Source organism: Bos javanicus, chromosome 10 (genome assembly GCF_032452875.1).
Source record: "Bos javanicus breed banteng chromosome 10, ARS-OSU_banteng_1.0, whole genome shotgun sequence".
Lineage (NCBI taxonomy): Eukaryota > Metazoa > Chordata > Mammalia > Artiodactyla > Bovidae > Bos > Bos javanicus.
In genome coordinates this window covers 6,444,570-6,459,813 of record NC_083877.1, presented here as the reverse complement: position 1 = coordinate 6,459,813, position 15,244 = coordinate 6,444,570, and the positions used below count along the sequence as shown (strand labels likewise).

Below are 15,244 nucleotides of genomic sequence, written 5' to 3'. Positions count from 1 at the left end.
TTGCCTTGTCCTCTCCTGGCTCAGTCTGCCTTGCACACAGAACTGTGATATTTTATGGGTCTACTGAAGGGAAATGAAGACCAAATAAACATGTCCTTCGTGTTCCTTTTGTGCTAGTCCCCACACAAGCAGATCTTCCTTCCTCTACGTTCACTCAACCGGGCAAGCCTCTCTGGTTATCATGCCCGATCTTGGAAATTTCTCCTTAAATGTTCCTGTCTTCGTGCTTCAGCAGCACGGATGCTAAAATTGGAAGGATACAGAGAAAATTAGCATGGCCTCTGGGCAAGGATGACAGACAAATTTGTGAAGTCCTCCATATTTTTTCAGTTAAAGGATACACAAAATAATTAAATGTTAAAATATGGTATCAAAAGCAGTTATCATGAGGGGAAAAGAGTACAAATCAGAGTATTTTTAATGCTTTTGAAATTAGGAGTTCAGCAACTTAAAAACAATCATATATATGTGTGTGTGTATGTGTGTGTATATATATAGAGAGAGACAGAGAGACTGCTATACAAAAAACCTCATGGTAACTGCAACCTAAAAATCTATAATAAATACACACACACACACAAAAAGGAATCTAAATACAACGCTAAAAATAGTCATCAAATCACAGGAGAAGAGAATAAATGTTCCTGCCTCAGTTTCATTCCCTGAGCGAAATCTCTGTTATTCTGAAACCTATTCTGGCAAATGGATAATAATTAACAAGTTTTCTCCCTTATCAGTTAATGAATTATTCAATAAAAATTAAATTAAACATATTAATTTAACATACAATTAATAATTATATATTAAACATTATTAATTATTAATAAGTATATAATCAATAAATTATAATAAATAATATATTAATTTAATAAATATATTAAATTCTACAAATATATTCATCCATCCATTTATCTACATTCCCCCTTTACTCGATAACATTTTTAAGTAAAATATTTTATGTAAAATATTCTGTTGATGCCCTAGGGGATTTGGGGGAAAAGAAAGTGATTAAACAGAGCTAGTAAAAAGTATCCAAGGGTTTCTGGGCAGGATGCCAACAGTGACCATTCTAGGAAGTGACTTGTAAACTGCCATTGTGTTAGCCAGACTACCCAAAGCTGTCTATAGGCACAGTGTGACCCTATCAACCTTCTTCTCTGAAGTTCAGGGGAAGACACAGCTCCAATTTTTTCTGAAACTTTTTGTCCATTATGAGGAGTTGCATTTTAAAGCTGGATTCTGGAATTTCATTAACTTTCAAAACAATAATCAGGCCTAAAGATTAATTCTATTGGGAAAAAATAGAGAAAAGGATGAAAAGAACTTTATCTAAAGACAATTAAATAGGAGCATGTAGTATTAACCATTCACAGTGTTAGTAACACAGATGCAAATTGACCCCAAAACACAAGAACTTGTTCGATAAAGCAGGGACTCAGTGTATTGTGAAACAAAAGTAATTCAAAAGAATCTTCAGATTAGATGTGGAAAAGATGAAAAAAAAAAGAATATATATATTATGTATATACACATTATATATATATATATATATATATATACATACACACACACACATATTGCTATTAACATTTACTAAGGAAAAAAGAGTTCATTTAATATACTTTTCTCAAAAGCTGTTACAAAGCCAGTGATGCATCTTCTGTTGACAGAGAACCGAGGGAACAGGGTACTTATGTCATCAATCTGTGTTAACACACTGGTCCTGGCTCTAAAACTGCAACCATTTCCAAGTTAGACAAGGGAAAATAAATCAATATGGCCTGAGGAAATTTTGCAGGCAAAAGTATTTACTATGACCACTAAGCTGAATTACTGGTTTAATAGGATTATCTCAGGGCAAGGCATACACTTTACGATTTAAAAAAAAAAACAAAACAAGTAAATTGTAGCACTGTGGAGTCTTTGAGTTTAAAAGACCTGAGAGGGTTCTCTTCCTAGTTCCAGTATTGCTTCTATTAAGCCCCTAAGTGTTGTAATAATGTCTACATAAATATTGGTTGCCAGAATATTCAGGTCAAGTTGTATTTCAGTTCAGAAAAAATAATAAGACCCAAACTCTCTTTATCATATATAATGAAGCTTGATTGTGAATCACAGAGAAATAAAATAATAGTAATTTAAGGAAGGCAGACATGAAATTTCCATGTTATTCTGACAACTGGGGTACATAAAGTCCTCAGAGGACCAGGACTCCTCTACATTTTCCTTATAACTCAAATTGGTGGCTAGAGCTCCAGCCATCACATATGCATTCCAGGTACCAGGATTGAAGGCAGACAAAGAAGAGAGGAGCAAAGAGCACATTATAGCTATTGCTTAAAGAACATTCCCAGGAGTTGCCAAAAGATATTTCAATATATGTCTGTCTGTTCACCAGGCTTTAGTCACATGGTTATGCTGAACTTCAAGGGACTAAGAGAAATATTTTTATTTGGGATGGAGAGGTGGCTAGAGCACAGCTAAAAATGAGAATCTCTTCATGTGGAAGAAGGGAAGCATGAACAGTGAGGGGGAGATAACATTTTCTGCAAACCTCTTTGCCAGCTCTTAAAATTGGTGGTTTGTTTGGTAATTGAAAAAGTCAGTTAAAGCAGGAAATCACAAAAAAGAGACTTACACATTAATACTATTTACTGAAAATGTTCCTTACAACTTCTATCAGATTCATCACTTTCTTTAGCTACAAGGCTGCTAATGACAGTCAGTCTTGCATTTTTCTAAGTAGCTATCACTTTGGCGGCTTCTTTTCTTTATTTACTTGACTGTGCTAGGTCTTAGTCATGGCATCCCCAGTTCCCTGACCAGGGATGGAACCTGGGCCCGCTGCATTGAGTGGGCAGAGTCTTAACCACTGGACTACCAGGGAAGTACCCACTTTGGCTTCTTGAAAGAGAAGGAGGAAGTGTCCAGACTGGCGAGCTTGGAGGGGCATGAAAGCTCCATGCCCTTTCCCATACTTTGTCCTGTACATCGCCTCCATCCGACCATTTCATTTCTGAGTTATATCCTTGTATTAAAAACCTGCAATCAAGTCTTTTACGACTGATTCATGTAGCTCAAAAAACACCACAAACATCATCAGTACCTCTGGTTGCAGAAGAGCCGAAGATGATACCACAAATAAGACTGACTGAAACGTTTATGCCTCATTTCGTTTGTCTGATCGAAAAACTGTGCTGTAAGAACAAAGATCACCAGGACAAGGTAAATAGCTGGACAGCAGTTTCTTGATCCTGAGCAGCTGCAGTGTCAATGACAGTCACCCCTTTCTGACCCAATGGGTGGTACATGCCATCAGAAACCTTACAGGAGACAATGGCCAAAAGCAAGATTTGATTGTGAAGACGGAGAAACAGGGACTGTCAAATGCATCCCTACTTTTAATAAAATGAATTTTGAGGTTGAAAAAACGGCAAGAAGCGGATTCTGAAATTTCCTAGTGACATACCTTAGCTGTGAATGACCCTTCCATTCAAATATCTGCATTTTGGGAATCCGTTGCATGGAGTTTTTCCATCTGTAATATGTGAAATTACCCACTCCAGTATTCTGGCCTAGAGAATTCCATGGACTGTAAAGTCCATGGAGTTGCAAAGGATCGGACATGACTGAGCGACTTCCACTTTCACAAGTGTTTGAAGATTGATAAATACAGATGAAGAAATATATGAATCTTTTATATAACAGAATTAGATGCTTATAATCTAAAAAGCGAAAGCAGATGAGTATTCTCTTGTTTCTTTGCTTTAAAACGGTGACTGTCTGGTTTGCCTTCATCTCTATGGATACAAAGTATGTTTAAGTAATATGTTGTGCTCACTCTGGCAGAAATAACAAAGTCTTCTCTTTGGGGGGAAAAAAGAGAGAGAAGCAGGAACTTAAAGACCTTAACCCTCTGAAGTCATGATCCTTTAGTTGTTGTTCAGTTGCTAAGTCGCGTCCAACTCTGCGACCCATGAACTGCAGCATGCCAGGCTTTCCTGTCCTTCACTCTCTCCTGGAGTTTGCTCAAATTCATGTCCCTTGAGTCGGTGACGCCATCAAACCATCTCATTCTCTGTCGCCCTCTTCTTCTTATGCCTTCAATCTTTCCCAGCATCAGGGTCTTTTCTAATGAGTCAGCTCTTCGCATCAGATGGCCAAAGTATTAGAGCTTCACTTTCAGCATCAGTCCTTCCAATGAATTTTCAGGGTTGATTTCCTTTAGGATGGACTGGTTTGATCTCCTTGCAGTCCAAGGGACTCTCAAGGGTCTTTTCCAGCACCACAGTTTGAAAGCATCAATTCCTTGGTGCTCAGCATTCTTTGTGATCCAGCTCTCACATCCATACGTGACTACTGGAAAAACCATAGCTTTGACTATATGGACCTTTGTTGGCAAAGTAATGTCTCTGCTTTTTAACACACTGTCTAGGTTTGTCATAGCTTTTCCTCCAAGGAGCAAGCGTCTTTTGATTTTATAGCTGCAGTCACTGTCCACAGTGATTTTGGAGTCCAAGAAAATAAAGTCTGTCACTGTTTCCATTTTTTCTCCATCTATTTGCCATGAGGTAATGGGATCAGATGCCGTGATCTTAGTTTTTTGAATGTTGAATTTTAAGCCAGCTTTTTCACTCTCCTCTTTCACCTTCATCAAGAGGCTCTTTCATTCCTCTTCACTGTCTGCCATTAGGGTGGTGTCATCTACGTATGTGAGGTTATTGATATTTCTCCTGGCAATCTTGATTTCTATTTGTCATTCATCCAGCCTGGCATTTTGCATGATATATTCTGCATAGAAGTTAAATAAGCAGGGTGACAATACACAGCCTTGATGTACTCCTTTCTGAATTTGAACCAGTCCATTGTTCCATGTCTGGTATGGCTGAGTAGTATATATATACACACACATACACATGTATTCAGATATATGGATAAAAAGATGTGATATATATATATATATATGTATATATATGTGTGTGTGTGTGTATATATATATATATATATATGTAATCAAATCTTCTTTATCCATTCATCTATTGACAGACACTTAAGTTGCTTCCATAACTTGCCTCTTGTAAATAATGCTGCTATGAACATTGGAGTACAGGTATCTTTTTGAATTAGTGGTGTTTTTTTTAGATATACCCAGGAGTAAAATTTCTGGGTCATATGTTCTATTTTTAGTTTTTTGGAGAACCCCCCGTATTGTTTCCACAATGGTTATACCAATTTACATTCCTACCAACAATGTATAAGGGTTCTCTTTTCTCCACATCTTCACCAACATTTGATATTTGTGTGTGTGTGTTTGTTTTTTATGATAACCATTCTGACAGGGAACAGTGACTTTTTTGAGGCAAGCCTACTCAGAGGCAATACATGAAAGAAAAGTCACACTTAAAGTATGGTACCTCCATACAATGAAATACTAACACTCTAAAAAGGACTTAAGAGATCATTTCAATTATTAAAGTCAAGTGAGTATTAAAGGCATATCTCTCTCATTTATCCTCTTTTCTGAATTTGAAATTTCCCATATAGAAAGTTTTTTTGAAAGAAGTTGTCTGTTACCTGTAGTTACTAACTCCTCTTGGGCCACTCACTCCTTTGAGAACTTGATGAAAGCTCGAGGCCTTCTCCATAGAAAATTTAGATAGCCCCATTCATGAACATCTTGCCTATCATGTATCATAGATCCGGCAAGAATCCCTGGTTTCTAGTCCTTCTTCTTTAATTTACAAATGAGGAAACTGAATTCCAGGAGGTGAGTGGATTTGCCAAAGGTGATGGAAGGAGTCTGTGATGACGAGCTGCTGTCTGCCTCTCCTGCACCCCAGTCACAGATCCTCTAACCAGATGGGGACACATCCCAGAACAGAGCTCCATGCATGGCCACCATCTCCCAGAGGCACTGTGGATGTTTTATCCATCTCTTCTTCCCGACTCCCTTATTTCTATAAAGGAAATTCCCATTGACCTAGGCACCCAGGTGTGAAATCCTGGGCTCCCTTTCCCCTTCCTCTTCCTCGCCCTCTGTAGCAGTCACCGAGTCCTCTGACTCCTGCTCTGCACCAGCTCTCCTCTCAGACCCCCTTTGCCTTTCCTCCCATCATCCGTCGTCACAGCTCTGCCTGCACTGTGGCAGCTATCTCTTAACTCGCATGTCTCAAGCCTCAACTCAACCAGTTTAACCTCCCCCAAGCCTACCTCACACCATGTTTCTGCTCTGCTCAGAAACTGCTTGTGAACCATTTCCCAGTGGCCCAGAGGCCCAGAAGGTGACATGTCAAAACCAAGGCCACACGGCTGGTGGATGGAACCCTAGAACTCCAGAACCCAGGCCTGCTTGTTTCAAATGCGATGCCCTTCAAGGATCAACCCTGGCTACTGCTATCAGGACCAACTGGGGAGTTTGATGAAAATGCAGATTTCTGAGACCCTTCCCGAGATGACTCAGTCAGAATCTCCAGGGAATATGCATTTTCAATAAGCTCTGAAGATACTTCCAAGAATTAATTGTATGTGGGAATTACTTCACTGTAGGAATATATCTAGTATTAGATAACCAGTACTACATCTAATACTAATATATGTAGTATTTGATAACCAATACGTTTATTTAAAAACACATTCATCAGTTCAGTTCAGTCACTCAGTTGTGTCCGACTCTTTGTGACCCCACAGACTGTAGTACGCTAGGCCTCCCTGTCCATCACCAACTCCCAGAGTTTACTCAAATTCATGTTCATTGAGTCAGTGATGCCATCCAACTGTCTCATCCTCTGTCATCCCCTTCTCCTCCTGCCTTCAATCTTTCCCAGCATCAAGGTCTTTTCCAGTGAGTCAGCTCTTCACATCAGGTGGCCAAAGTATTGCAGTTTCAGCTTCAACATCAGTCCTTCCAATGAATATTTAGAACTGATTTCCTTTAGGATGGACTGGTTGGATCTCCTTGCAGTCCAAGGGACTCTCAAGAGTCTTCTCCAACACCACAGCTCAAAAGCATCAATTCTTCAGCACTCAGCTTTCTTCAGAGTCCAACTCTCACATCCATACATGACTACTGGAAAAAACATTGCCTTGACTAGACAGACCTTTGTTGGCAAAGTAATGTCTCTGCTTTTTAATATGCTGTTTGGTTGGTCATAAATTTCCTTCCAAGGAGTAAGCGTCTTTTAATTTCATGATTGCAATTACCATCTGCAGTGATTTTGGAGCCCCCCAAAATAAAGTCTGACACTGTTTCCACTGTTTCCCCATCTATTTCCCATGAAGTGATAGGACCAGATGCCATCATCTTAGTTTTCTGAATGTTGAGCTTTAAGCCAAGTTTTTCAATCTTCTCTTTCACTTTTATCAAGAGGCTCTTTAGTTTTTCTTCACTTTCTGCCATAAGGATGGTGTCATCTGCTTATCTGAGGTTATTGATATTTCTCCCGGCAATCTTGATTCCAGCTTGTGCTTCATCCAGCCCAGTGTTTCTCATGATGTACTCTGCATACACGTTATTAATTTATTGATTATCTAACACAGCACATATTAGTAATAGTTCAGACATCATTGCTACTTTCATTTATCATAAGCATTATTGAAATAAATAGCCTGCTTGTGACTGCAAATCTGGAAGACTAGAAAAGGAGGCCACTGGCTGGTATTCCTTTGTTTGAAAGGAATAGTGACATGGCTGCAACTACTTGGAAATACTTATTCTTCATCCAGTTATACTTAGCAAAGGCACAAAGCAGCAGCTAACGTTTCATTGCCAACTCTGCCATGCTGCATCCACATGTGAGTCATGAGCTCTGTCACTTAGCACAGTCCCCTGTGAATCAGAGCCAGAGTCCCTGAACCTCTTTCCTCAGAGACATTCATAGAAGACTCATCTTTCCCTTCCTACAGCATTCAGACCCTTCAAAGGAAGGACAAACTATTTATTACAATACACACATCCTACACAGACCACGGATTCCATGCCTAAAATGTTCAAGGCTTCAAAGGAACCGCAAGGGTTCGGGAAGGCTAAGATAAGCAATATGTGGGCAAACTAAAGAGACTGGGTAAGTTGAAAGGGAGACATACACCGGTGGGCTGAGCTCTGTGGTTGAGAGAAAATGTGTCCAGACGTGTTTGGCGAGTCATGGGTTATCGATGCAGGCTGGTGGATCCCAGCCAAACTGCACACCCCTTTAGGTGCTTCATATAAACTAGATCTCCTGGGCATGACCAAGGTCCCTGAAACTTCCTCTCTCAAGGCCAGACCTCTCTCCTCACACCTAGAAGACTAGGCTGTCTGTGAAAGAAGAGTAGGTATCCAGAGGGGCCCAGTCTAACAACAGAGAGTTAAGCTAATCAACTCAACCATAGACTACAAAGGGCATGAGGGAGCATTCTGAGGTGAGAAAAATATTCTACACTTTGATCAAGGTGGTGGTTACACAGATACATCCATTTGTTAAAATTCATGGAATGGTACACTCAGAAAGTGTAAATGTGATTGCCAATCTAAATTGTACTTCAATAAAAATGACTTTAAAATCATATGTTAACTAAGCACAATTTAATTAAGATTGGAAAGTATAGACAAAAGATATATAGAAGGTTAAGAGTGAAGTAAAGGGTTATAATAAAATAAAATAATGAAAAAGTGTTATACTTTCTTATAAACTATAGTTTATAGCAACTTCAACACATTTTGAATGAGTCAAATAAATATTAGAAAGACATACTAATCTAGAGATTTATCATTATTTATACTTCTTTCTTACTTTCTTGTTTATAGTCTGTCTTGCTCACTAAATTTTCAGCTCCATTAGGATGGGGACCATAGTTGTTTTTTCCAATGAAATATCATATGTCACTTTATTTATATAATACCTGCGGCACAAAGTTCAATAAATATTGGGTGGTTCCATATGAAACTGCAGCTTTCATAGGTAAAGAACAGTTCAGTATTAGCAGTTTCATCTGGCTCAGTCTAATACTTGTTGAACAGATGAGATTTCTCCCATAAGGTACTGATTTCTAAAGAAGTCACAGAAACACACTCCCAGTATTGTAAAATTATTTCTGCCAATGTTATAAAACTTCTTTTTTTTTTAACACTTCTGACTTGTTTCACCCAGAATTTTCATAGACTGTAAGACCTCCAAGAATTCCTTCTTTTATCATTTACACCAGTGTCTCATACTGCTGGAGTTTTAGAAGTTTATCTTAACACAAATTCCACTGTTTCTAATGGCACCATAAGTCTATTTTCTCTTATTTTATCATGCCTGAGATTGGAAGGCTGGCTGCCATTCTATAGTTGCTATTGAATTCATCAAGAAGTATTTAACATCTGTTACAAGCCAAGACTGTGGTAGGAGCTATCAGGCATATAAAAGTGAATAAGGCACAATGTTTACTATCCAGGAACTCACAGTTAAATAGAAAGTTAATATTTGACACAAATTCACCTTTCCAGGAAGAAGGAGAAAGAAGGTGATAAGTTCCATGAATGAGGCATTAAGTGTTACAGGATATCCTTATGCGAGAAAATACGATGTAGGACCCTACATCACAGACAATATGAAATCCATATATGATAAAGATAGGTGTGTGTTTAAATGTGTCCTTACACACCTTGAGAGAAAATAGAACGCTTTTATAATTTAGGATCAGAGTGGGTCTTCCCAAGGAAGGCAAAACAAAACCCAAAAGTATTAAATAGGAAAAAAAATAGCATAAAAACTTAAAATTTCTTTATAATGAAAGACATCATAAAGTTCAGAGACAAGTGACAATTCTTTGACACAGCAGTTTCACTTCTAAGAATCTATCCTATAAATATACTTCACAGATGTATGGAAAGCATTATTCGTTTAAATGTTGCTTATAATTATAAAATACCTGGAAATCAGTCAAGTATTCAGCATAAACTGTGGAGCATCCACACAGTAGACTATTGGGCAATTGGCAGGATGAAGAAGACCCCTATGTATGGATATGGAGTGATTACCTGCAGATCTACAGTGTAAATTAAGAGAAAGACTAAGGTCAGAACATATTTTTTGTTTGTTTGTTTGCTATGTTTTATGTAAGAAAAAGAATGAAAAGACTATAGAAACAATTTTGTTTATGTTTACAAAATGAAGACCAGGAAAGGAGTTTCCTAAAGGGGATGGGGAGGAACAAACTGGAGATAGAGGTGGAGATGAGACTTTTCTCTGTTTACCTTTCTGAATAGTTTTAACTTTTGAATCTTATAAAATATAGTATCTATTAGATTCTTAAAATTAAATTAGAAAGATAAACGACATTCTAGGGAAACTTCATAGAAGATTAACAGCCATGGTATGGACTGAGTGCTTGTATCATGAAATGTTGAGAATTGTATGTTTTTGTTCCCCCATGATTCACGGTTGAAATCTTAACCCTTAATGTGACGGGTATTAGGGAGTAGGGACTTTGGGAGGTAGGTAATGCAGTTGGAGTTCTCATGATGGCACTGTGGTTGTTCAGTCACTAAGTCATGTTCGATCTCTGCGACCCCATGAACTGCAGCACGCCAGGCTTCCCCGTCCTTCACTACCTCCCAGAGTTTGCTCAAACTCATGTCCACTGATTCGATGATGCCATCCAACCATCTCATCCTCTGTTGGCCCTTCTCTTCCTGCCCTCAATCTTTCTCAGCATCAAGGTCTTTTCCAGTGAGTTGGTTCTTTGCATCAGGTGGTCAAAGTATTGGAGCTTCAGCTTCGGCATCAGTCCTTCCAATGAATATTCAGAGTTGATTTCCTTTAAGATTGATTGGTTTGATCTCCTTGCTGTTCAAGGGTCTCTCAAGTCTTCTCCAGTGCCACAGTTCCAAAGCATCAATTCTTCAGCGGTCAGCCTTCTTTACGGTCCAACTGTACATGACTTCCTTGGCGGCTGAGTGGTAAAGAATCTGCCTGCAATGCAGGAGACCAGGGCTCAATCCCTGGTGTTGGGAAGATTCCCCTGGAGAAGGGAATGGCTACCTGCTCCAGTATTCTTGCCTGGAGAATTCCATGGACAGAGGAGCCTGGAGGGCTACAGTCCATCGGGCCACAAAGAGTTGGGTACGACTGAGTGACTAACATGATGGCATTAGTGCCCTTATAGGGAGAGACACTGGAGCTTGTGTGTGTGCTCCCCTTGCCCACGCCCCTCTCTCTGTGTCTTGTGAGGACACAATGAGAAGTCAGCCATTCGCAAACCAGGAAGCGGATCTCATCAGACACCAGACCTGCCAGTACCTAGGTCCTGAACTTCCAAGACTGTAAGAAGTAAATATCTGCTGTTTAAGCCACTTCATCTTATAGCAGCTTGAGCTAAGAGAAGCCATGGTAAATAGTATAAAGTATTAGTCGCTCTTTGTGACCCATGGACTCCTCTGTTCATGGGATTCTCCAGTCACAAATACTGGAGTGGGTTGCCATTCCCTTCTCCAAAATAGTATAAAAAGTTCACACAAATCAATAAGAAGTTTCGATCTGGTAGGAAAGCTAGCAAAGGGGACCCACAGAAAAATCTCTCCTCTACTGTTTATCTCTACTCTCGGCGTGCTACTCCCGGTATTTCTGATCACCAACGTGTAGTAATTTTTTCTGCACCAAGCAATCCTACAACACCAGCTGGGTGTCATACAACATAAGTCAATCCTGACACTGTCTAGCTAAAGTTAGCATCGGATCCCATAGGGTAAGTGTTCAGTTCCACAGTACTGCCCCCCGCCACATTCACACACACTTCAGATGCCATTCACAAGCCCAAGTTGGTGATTAAATCAATCTCCAGCCCTCTAATCATAAGATTGGTTCCCCTGGCAACCAGCCCCCATCCTTAGGGCTTTCCAAATTCACTTCATTAACATAAACTCAGGGGTGGCTGAAAGGCGCTTGTCATGAAAGTCTGAAGGTTTTAGGAGTTCTGTGCCAGAAATGGACAAATACCACATTTCTTATTGTAAGTCACAATACAGAGGCAAGAACAGGTAATTTATAGAAGAAAAACAAATAGCAATAGACATAAATATGTAATGATACCATTCTCAGCAGGTACAAAATAAATTCAAATTGAAACAAAAAGAAGATATTTTTCATGAACCTGATTATCTTAAATTTAAAAGATTTATGATACCAGTGAAGAATGAGAGGATGGGGAAGCAGGAACTTTTTAATACAACTGTTGGTACGAGTATAAATTGGTAGAGCCTTATAGGAATATCTTTAAAATTCCAAATCTAGGAATTTATGCCAAATACACTTTCAAGGAAAACCAGGAAATATACTGCAATGGTGTTTATTGCAGCAATGCTTGTAACAGTAAAAACTGAAAACCAAAGTCCACTATATTACAACATAGCTATACAGTGGAAAGACCTTGAAGATATATCAAGTAGATAAAGCAAATTGCAGTAAATTATGGCCAATTTTTAGGAACCAAAAGATTAATAATTTTATCATATGTGTGTATGTGCATTTAGGTATGTGTATACACAAATATTGGAGAAGGAAATGGCAACGCACTCCAGTGTTCTTGCCTGGAGAATCCCAGGGGCAGGGGAGCCTGGTGGGCTGCCATTATGGGGTCGCACAGAGTCGGACACGACTGAAGCAACTTGGTGGTAGTAGTAGTATACACACATATATATGGAAAAATCTGGTATAGTAAATGTTAATATGGTTATTTTTGAGGGTGTATAGCCTGTAGTTCTATATCATTCAAAATTTTTATAACAAACCTGTATTCCTTTAAAACTATAAGAAGATGTTTAAAACTCCAGTTGAAAGTTTAGAGTTGACGTCATAGAAGGGCTGACATTTCATGCCATCAAAAACTCTGAGCTGAAGAAAACCTTAAAAGTCATCTAATTTTGTGGTTTCCAAATGCAATCTATATTCTAATTGCATCAAAAGTACCAGGGAAACTTTTTTGTAAGAAACATTTTATTTTTCTTTGTCATTGGATCATATCTCTAGGTGGTGTAGGAAACTTTTTAAATTTTTATTTATTTATTCATTTTCAGCTCTGCTGGGTCTTCATTGCTGTTCAGGCTTTTCTCTGTTTACGGCAAATGGGGGCTACTCTCTAGCTGCAGTGCAAGGGCTTCTCATTGTGGAGGCTTCCCTTTTTGCGGAGCACAGGCTGTAGGGTGTGGTGGCTCCCATAGATGCAGCATGTGGGCTCAGCAGTCGTGGCTCCCGGGCCCTAGAGCGCAGGCTCGGCAGTCGTGGCTCCCGGGCCCTAGAGCGCAGGCTCGGCTGTCGTGGCTCCCGGGCCCTAGAGCGCAGGCTCGGCAGTCGTGGCTCCCGGGCTTAGTTGCCCTGTAGCATGTGGGATCCTCCTGGATCAGGGATCAAACCCATGTCTCTTGCATTGGCAGGTATATTCTTCACCACTGAGCCACCAGGGAAACCCAGAAACATTTTTTTTAAATGGGGATGGATTCCTGGTCTCCATTTTCCAGATTATGATTCAGAATTTTGGAGGTGAGGCTGAGAAACCTATTTTTAAAACAATCTCCAGGTGACCCTGGTACTATGCCAGACTTTATTTATTTTAACCTCCTATGCAATGCAGTAGCACTCCTCTGGAAGCCTTGATGTAGATTATTTCAGAGATGAACGTTTCATACACCTGTGAGAACCTTGTAGAGAGATTTCATGATCAAGTGTATGTAGGACTTCCTCGATTCTGCAAAATCTGGATAGAGTTGGTTTCAACCCTAACAATTTCAGAGCATGTTCAAGTTTAAAGTCTTCCCGAAGATATTTGCAAGTTTCAAATGTGCTTTACATTGTGAGGGGTTTTGGACACTGTCTCAGGCTCTAGGCTCCTGTGAGTTCTGTACTGCCTCAGACCCGTACAACCTTGCCGTATCACTCTCTTCGCCCAGCTGCTTTCCTCGGCTTTCTCTTTCCTCATGGCACTTCCCAGGGGCTGATGTACTGTATGTTTATGTGTTGGCCTATTGGCATCTCCCCGCTAGAATGGGAGCCTGCTTGGGAGTAGGCACTGTTTGCTGTGTTAACCCCCCTGTCCTCAGCGGCTCTGATAGCACCTAGCACAGAGGTTTGAGCACTCAAAAATATCTACTGAATCTTGTCTTTCTCTGTCTGGCTTACTTAGTATGGTCATCTCTAAGTCCATGCTTGTTGCTGTAAATGGCATTATTTCATTCTTTTCTGTGGCTGAGTAGCATTCCATTATATACATGTATCATATCTTCTTTATCCATTCATCTGTTGACAGGCATTTAGGTTGCTTCCATGTCTTGGTTATTTTAAATAGCACTGCTGTGAACATTGGGATGCATGTATCTTTTCAGATTAGAGTTTTCTCTGGATTGCTTTGGTGTACACCTGAAACTTACATGTTATTGTGAATCAAAGGAGAAAAAAAAGAAAGAAAGTGAAGTCACACTCAGTCGTGTCTGACTCTTTGCGACCCCACAGACTGTTTAGCTGGCCAGGCTCCTCCATCCATGGGATTTTCCAGGCAAGAGTACTGGAGTGGGTTGCCATTTCCTTCTCCAGGGGATCTTCCTCACCCAGGGAGAGAACCTGGGTCTCCCACATTGCAGGCAGACTCTTTACCATCTGAGCCATAAGGGAAGCCACAGTAAATCAACTATACTTCAATCAAACATTTAAAATATTTCTAGATCTAGATATAGATGAATGATGGAAGGAAGGAGCAAAGAGATGCTCTGACTCTCAAATCCATTCTGTCCTCCCCGGGTCTGCCTCTTGCCATTCTGCCACCTGCTCACTTCTTGCTGGCTTTACTCTCTCCCCATTTCCCTTTTCTACTCACTCCTCTCTCTCAGGAACAAACAGATTCCTCTTTTTGCTTCTCTCTGTTTTTTAAAGTAGACTTTATTCCTTACAGCGGTTTTAGCCTCACAGCAAAATTGAGCTAAAGTTTCAGAGATTCCCCCTCTACCCCCTCCCCCTACGTGTGTAGTCTCGCCTCTTATCGACACCCCCACTCCTTAACTCTTTTTATAAAATGTATTTAAAATTTTTTAAAATTTTATTTTATTTTTAAACTTTACAATATTGATTGGTTCTGCCATATATAGAAATGAATCCACCACAGGCATACACGTGTTCCGCATCCTGAACCCTCCTCCCTCCTCCCTCCCCATACTTGGGGGATAATTCCTTTATAATATTGTCTTGGTTTCTGCCATATATCAACATGAATCTCCTTGCCTTTTGATAGGAGTTTCCCT

General features: G+C 39.8%; 1 non-coding gene across 1 annotated transcript; it reads left to right on the top strand.

The window, feature by feature from the left end:
• Positions 1–223: 223 nt before the first annotated feature.
• On the top strand, positions 224–326 carry LOC133256343 (U6 spliceosomal RNA). The gene has a single exon (XR_009739207.1). It is a non-coding gene; the product is annotated as a U6 spliceosomal RNA (small nuclear RNA).
• Positions 327–15,244: the final 14,918 nt, after the last annotated feature.